Genomic DNA, 8293 nt, shown 5'->3' with positions numbered 1-8293 from the left:
TGTAAATTACCCCATTATTTACTCACCTTTTATTATCATATTGTGTTAATGCATTTCAGGAGAGACACTAATCGCAACAAGTGTTCATAGAAGGAACAGTTGTGATGGGGCCCAAAACAGTCTTTTGAATGGAGTGGCTGAAACCTTCGCTGCTTACTATGTGTTCAACATGCAGTATCCTAAAGACGCCTCAGGGACTTTATACAAAGGTATGTTTAAACTGTTTACACACTAATAAAGAAAATGAGGTAACACTTTACGGTAAGGGTACATTAATTATCATGAATTCATGTATAAATCATTCATCATTCATGCATTAATATCTCAATGATCATCAGGAAATAACAGAAGTTCAACATTTTCATGCATGACTTCATGAGTGAACAACACCTTAATAAAAAAATTAACTAAGATGAATACATCATCATGAATTATGATTTATTACGCATGATCGTGATGCTTTTCTTTGTTCACAGTTATGTGACCATTAGCACATTGTTCATCAGTGTTTCTAAGGACCAGTCACCACTTTAGTTGAGGGGCCACACACATGAAGTCATTGATAGATGATGCTTAGTTAATGATGACTACTGTATTTGAATGTCAACAGAATTTGTGTGCTCTGAGCTGTGATTGGTCTATTTTGGGGTCTGTCCAACTACCTGCAGGCTTTGAAGAAGACATGAACTGTTGACATTCAAATACAGTAGTCATCATTAACCCTCTGGGGACCACAAACGCGCCCGCGCGTTTTGCTCGTTTTTTTTTTTAGCAATGAAAATAAACACTAAATGCTCTGTTAATTTTGATCTTTCATTTTCGTGTAATACATCAATCGATCCTGTTCAGTTTCTATTTTTTTTCTGTATACTCACAATAAAAATAAAGTGTTTTGCTTTTTGACAAATAAAGGAAAATTAACATGATGCGATTTCTGCCTTCTCTCTGTCAGTAACTCCCATTTGAAACGCGTTCGAAAATGATCTATAACTCCGCGAAAATTCAGTCAAACAGGCAAACAGACCCACGGGCATAAAGCTTGAGATCGCATCTTTTAAATGAAGTCATTTATATAAAAAACAAATATTCTCAGCTTCTGTAATCTGTATAAAAAGAGAGCGACTCCTGTCGAGCTCATTACGACCTAATTCACAGTAATGTGACCACTCCCCGGAGAGCGCGTGCTATTCAAACGCAAATTCTGAGAACTATTTCAGAGCTGTGAAACGCCCACATCAGCTGTAAACAAAGCGCGTCGCGACTCCTCGCGAGTGAGACATTATAGCCTACCTTATGGAGAAAAGATTCCTCACAACAGTGCTGATGAGGAGCAATATCTCCTGAAATGAGGAGCAGATTCCGCTGAGGAGTGAGGTAGGCTGTTTTCTTTTCTCACGTGTGGAATAACGTTATGGAATAACGTTAGTGTAGGCCTATGTAAACCGCAAAAAGATGAATCGCATTTCTATAATATGACTCGCCTTTCTGTGAGATGAATGAAGGGGACATATTTGTAAAGACTGTTTAGCCTAAATATGAATCGCGCGTCTGTGTGTGAAAGAATAAACTGCTTTGCTATAGCCTACTGAGATGAGTAAAAATCGACTGGAATATGTTGAAATAAAATGTATTTGTATAAGCAACGTATTAAACTGCAAAAAAAATACTATTTTTGTCAAAAATAAATTCATAGACTAAGATGTTAGATGTTCCAATGTTGGCTATATTCAAACTAATGAATACATATGATAAAATGTAGGCCTATAATCTTTTTTTTTTTTTTTTTTTTTACAAAGAAAGAGTACACTTGAAATATTGTTGAAATTGTAATTATTGTTGTAATTGTAACATTTTTAATAAAATAGCAAAACATATTTACAAGAGAGATGTAAGCGAAATCTTAAATGGTCAATATAAGTCTTCTTCTAAATACATCTTTTGTCCCGGCATTGTGGCTCAGTCAGTTTCACACCTGAGTGAATGGCTAATTATGCAGAGTGGGTGGGACATTCATAATCTAAGGTGTAAACTACTCCTCCCCCTCGCATATTGGCTTTCCTAGCAAAACCTGTTTTACACCATTTAAATCAATGTATTTTTTTTTGTGAACGATAAAGCAAGACTATTTTTACATAATTTTGAAGCTAGAACTCAAAGGGACAACATCCATTAATCAAAAGTCTTGTGGACACATATTTAATATGTGTTTTGTGGTCTTAATTCAGCAACTTTCATTTTAATTTTTTCCAATAACCACGCATAAACATTATTCTCTTAAAAATACAAACATCTACATACACGTTGCTCGCATATTATGGTAGCCCTGTTTGTGCTATATAGAGTGAATTTACACCTTTGCCATTAACATGTTTATAAATAACTGAAAAAAGCACAAATGTCAAGGCATGTCAGAACATCTCAAGGACCCCAAAAACAGCTTGGTCCCCAGAGGGTTAACTAAGCATCATCTATCAATGACTTCATGTGTGTGGCCCCTCAACTAAAGTGGTGACTGGTCCTTAGAAACACTGATGAACAGTGGCATAACTGTGAACAAAGAAAACATCATGATCATGCGTAATAAATCATCGTTCATGATGATTTACCCATCTTAGTTAATGTTTTAATTAAGGTGTTGTTCACTCATGAAGTCATGAATGAAAAACGTTGAACTCGTGTTAGTTCGTGATGATTCATGAGATATGAATGCATAATTCATGCATGAATTTATACATGAATTCATGATAATTCATGTCCCCTTACTGTAAAGTGAATCCATCATTCTCATATGTAACGTCCCATGAATTATTACCTTATTACCAGTATTGTTAGGTTCTATGATATATTCTATGCAATGATGTCAATAGATAGGTTTCCATCCAATCAAAACGCATTTCAATCAACTCTGTTATGCGAATTATAAATGGTCACGCACCTAGGAGTCGTGAACAGCTGTGGGATCAAAACGTAAGGTTGACAGGGCAACTTGAAACACCTGATATAATTGCAAAAAATGCAAATTTGTCAATCCACATAGAAGTTTTTGTTCACATTAGAATATTTTATGTGAATTTTAACTGTTTCCAGTCAGGATTTCTTTTTCAAATGTTTAAAATGTGCATTAAAAAGTTGGATGGAGACCCAGCTATTGCTGTTAAGTGTCTGTTCTATAGTAGAGTTGGTTTTCCCCTGCAGGACATAATTTGTGTAAACAGAAGAGACTGACGGACAACAGTTTAACATTACAACTTTCATTAATTCATTCAATTAAATTGTATGGTTAAAGTTGTTAATGTTAAATAAATACATCAAAGTAATTTTATTTTATGAGCAAGTAGGTTACTTATGTTTTTTATACAGTATTTGTCATTATTTAACAGATATGAAAACTTTAACTTTTTTCCTCTCTCTCGGTTGTCAGAGCTTTTTGTGGAATCCACTCCCAGACGGGCAGTAAAGCCGAGAAGAGACACAGGCTCAACGCACCTGTTTGCACCCTCCTAAGAAAACTGGACTTTGAGTTGATGGGATAGTAACATGAACAACTTCCCCTATGCAGTTCAAGTCTGGCTGGACACCTTTGTTCCATATCATCGTGTTCCCCCTGATGATAGGCTGCCTGGACGTCTGGAAGTGAGCTTCTTCATTAAAGGGATACTCCACTTTTTTTGGAAATAGGCTCATTTTACAACTCCCCCAGAGTTAAACAGTTGAGTTTTACCGTTTTCGAATTCATTCAGCCGATCTCTGGGTCTTTAGAAGAATGTCAGTAACCAGACAGTTTTTGGTCCCATTGACTTCCATAGTAGGAAAAAATATATACTATGGAAGTCAATGGGACCAAAAACTCTAACATTCTTCTAAAGACCCGGAGATCGGCTGAATGGATTCGAAAACGGTAAAACTCAACTGTTTAACTCTGGTGGAGTTGTAAAATGAGCCTATTTCCAAAAAAAGTGGAGTATCCCTTTAAAAGTAAAATTTTGTTTATGTGTGATAAAGTGGATACTTTTGTAATGTGTATTTTTGCACAGTTTGTTAATAAAAAAAAAGGAAATATACCATTGTTGTGTTTTTAATTGGCCAATACGGAAAATGACAGCTTTTTACTTGTAATATTTATACTTGTAATGTTTTACAGTATATTGATTTGTCCTGTGAAATTACAGGAAATTCCTGGCTACTGAGTTGCCGTAAATATAACATTTTGCTGTAATATTTACAGTATTCTATCCTGTGAAATTACAGGAAATTCCTGGCAAATACCAGTAAATTTACATGATTATTGTAATTAATTACAGTAGGGATGTTGTATTAAGTATTACAATAACAGTCCTGTATACTGTTTACAGTAAATTTACGGCAACTATTAGCCAGGAATTTCCTGTAAAATTACAAGAAATTTCTAACAGTGCAGCTCAAAGGACCTGTTGAATAAACCCTTTACAGTAACACATCACTATCATCATAACTGTTTACAGCTGTTCTGTAAGTTTAATAACACGGCTCAGCATTCATTCTACAATGTACATTCAGTCACATAAGATACAATCCCTGAGTTTTATTTTTCAGATAGTAGTCCACTATTATATGCCTTTCGAGACAAATCAGATATTGTGGAAGTAATTGAAGGCAGTCAACAACATCTGAAAAACCATTCACAGTTTAATGAGATTGATGATAGATAGACAGACATAAAGGTGAATGACAGAGTGATGAGAGACAGACAGACAAAAAGATGAAAGATAGATAAACAGAGACATACCGATGGACAGACAGACGCTAGACCGAGACAGATCGATAGACAGAGGTAGACAGACAGATAGATGACGACAGATTGACAGGCAGAAGATTGATAGAAAGGCAGACAGAATTAGATACACAGACAGAAAGATGATAGAATGATACAGATTGATAGACAGACAGAGACATTAGATAGACAGAAAGATGAAAGATAGACAGAGACAGAGTGATGAGAGACAGACAGACAAAAAGATGAAAGATATAGACAGACCGACAGACAGAAAGATGATAGTTAGAGACAGATAGACAGACAGAAATATGAAAGATAGACAGACAGAGAAAAAGATGATAGAGAAAGATCGATACAAACAGAAAGATGATAGACAGTGACAGACAGATGATAAATAGACAGAAAGATGAGAGAGACAGACAGACAGACAAAAAGATGAAAAATAGAGAGATTGAGAATACAGAGACAGAGAGATAGACAGACAGAGAGATGATATACACAGATAGATAGATAGATAGATAGATAGATAGATAGATAGATAGATAGATAGATAGATAGAGACATACCTCACAGATGATTATATGTCTGGTGAACCAAAATCCTTAATAATCCATAAAACTGAATCCTTTTTCTGGTGTAAGTGGATGTATCAACACAGGAGTGAATGGGACTGGGGACAGATATAATCTGTGCTAATTACAATTTAACTCCAGAGGTTATAAATCAACTTTACACAATAAGGGGATTGGCTAAGACAGGATTATTTTTCAAAAGTCATGACGGTATAAAGACAGGTATTACTCACATGAAACCTAACCCTGTTTTTAAAAGCTTAGGAGCTTCAGAGGTAAAACTACTGCAAGATAGTGATGACAATGCATTCACTCTACCCTTAATCTTAGACATTTAAACAACAACAGCAAGGGTTTTTATTAAAAATAATCATTTAAAACGGTAAAAATGTCCAGACAATTTCTATAGGATTAAATATTGTAAAACACAGCTACAAAAATAAAAAAATAAAAACAAAATATTAAAGAGACAGCAGTATTTCTAGGTCACTTATCAAACAAGTAAATGTGTGACACTGGCATGTAAATTCCCCTGTACAAAAGGTCAAATGTTATTTTTTTCCACTGAAGAACAAGACGCTCTTTGGATCATTCTGAAATCATGACGGATAACATGGATCATCGGTTTTGAATTAAAAATGTCTGTGACAGCTTCAGCACCGGCTTCATTACAGCAAAATGTTGTGAAATGTATTTTAATGTAGCTATTCATGTGATGTCATCCAAGTATTTCAACATGTTGACTAAATTGGTTATGCTGATAATATAATTTGTAATGAAAATGGCCTATTGAATTAGAAAAGAATGCATAGAAGCATTTTCACTGGTGGTCTCAGACTTTTGGACATCATTATTGAAGCTTATTCATGTGAGTCAGCATTTCCTGTTACGCAAGATTCCAAAAGAAACACCTCTGAATGATGCAGCATGTTGGTGTTGACTTTGAAAATGTCATGTTTATGCTTGTAAAGCTTCCAGGAACTTTATTCAGGAGTTGATGAATGCTAAAGATCATTTCAGACCTTTGGCACTTTATACCAATGACAGAAAATTCCATGACCTTGTAAATGGCATCAAAGAGCACAGTTGCGTAATAATGCCACCATAAAAACAGCCGGTCAGCACTTTTCAGTGTAGGACAAGACACTTGAAGCATCATTAGACCTGTTCAAGAGACCTTTTGTCCCAGAGTCCTAAATTTACTAAGTACGTGTCAGCATGACTGTATAATTTGTCAGAGTTTGTCTTCAGCTCCTCCCGTTATGTGTCACAAACTGTTCAGGATTTATTAATATGCTTTGTCGCTCAGCAGTCCCTTCACACAATGAAACTTCAATTAATTAAGAAAATAGATAAAGAGCGTGTCTGTGCATGAGTATTTATGTCAACAGTTCCAGGGGAAGGGAGAGAAAGTGAACTACCTAATAGGAATTCACAAAATTGATATGGTGTTTGACGATGATATGGTGTATGGTGATATAAGTTTGACAAACATATCATGACCCGTTACTTGATTAATTCATCCCATTAATGCTGACAATCTCACAATCATTCAAGTCAGTTTGAAACAATTAAAACAACTTCTAACTACTGCATTACAGCCCTTATTTATCATAGTACTGCATGAATTGAATTAATAAATGATACATGCTCATAACGCCCTTTTAAAAACTCTTACAATCTCGCTTTCATTCTGATATATGTACAGTCTTGTTTTTGTTATTTAAGGGGAGCAGTGACTTGGACAGCCAGATGTTTTGGAAATTAACAATTAATGAGCCACTTGATTGCTGAGATTACACATAATACGAAATCATATCACTGAATTTCACTAACATCACAGCATATCAGAGCCATTTTCACATATGAATTAGTGTGTATATGAAATACGTACTTACATGGAGTAACAACACAACAGACACACTCGTTTGTAAAGCAATAATGTGCAGAGCCAAATAACTGATTTTAATGTGAGAATGTTATGTTTTGACCCATATGCTACTACTGCCAGCAATAAAACCAACCCCCAGGAACTCATTTTGTGTGTGTCCATATAGTTTGCCTTCACATTGGAAATAAAAGACATATTTTTTAAAAAAGGCTGCAAGTCTGCAAATCAGACAGGGACATCAGTAAGGTCTGTTGCTAAGGTTTATTCCATCTGTCATGTCACTTATAAGATAACAGATAATGAAAAGCTTTACAGCAGCTAAATAAGAAAAGCTTAAGCGACCGTCTAGGCCACATTATCAGCTATAAGGCTTTCAGTGAGACAAAATATGTAATGGACATTCAATGCCAACAGAAGACCTGTGATATGGATTGAATCTTCTGGGTGTTAGGCATTTTCCTTTTACACTTTACCATTTATAATCTAGGTTAGAGAGCATTTCAGTGCCATACCTTAGCTTGATCAATTCATGTGTTGATCGATTGTATTGCTATCTACGTCTCAGCTGTTTCCCCTAAAATTACTTACACCATACACTAACTTTTATATGGAAGCTTGTTTCCCTCACTGAATAAGAAATTTAAAAAGTAATTAGACTTTTTATCTCACAAATCTGACATCTTATCTAGCAATTCTGACTTTTATTCTCAGAATTGTGTGATTTAAACTTGGAATTGCGAGTTATAAAGTCATAATATTGTGAGATAAAAAAAAAATCGCAATTATCTTTTAAATTGTTTTATTCTGTGGTGAAAACAAGCTTCCATACTTTTGCCCCAGAATAAGCGGTGAGTAAAACTGTCAGTTACATAAGGAGGATTGCTGTTTTGGTAGGCTAAGGCCCCGATCACACCTAACGCATTTTTCAGGTTCGAAAACGTCTCGGTTACTAACGTAACCTCGGTTCCCTGAGAGAAGGGAACGAGTATTGCGTAAGTAGCTTACACTATGGGAAAACTCCTTTTCTCAAGAATATTGAAGCCAAATTTTTAAAACGCGGTGCAGCTGCACGAACCT

Source organism: Abramis brama (genome assembly GCF_963993115.1).
Source record: "Abramis brama genome assembly, chromosome: 16".
Lineage (NCBI taxonomy): Eukaryota > Metazoa > Chordata > Actinopteri > Cypriniformes > Leuciscidae > Abramis > Abramis brama.
Note: the sequence above shows the minus strand (reverse complement) of the source record.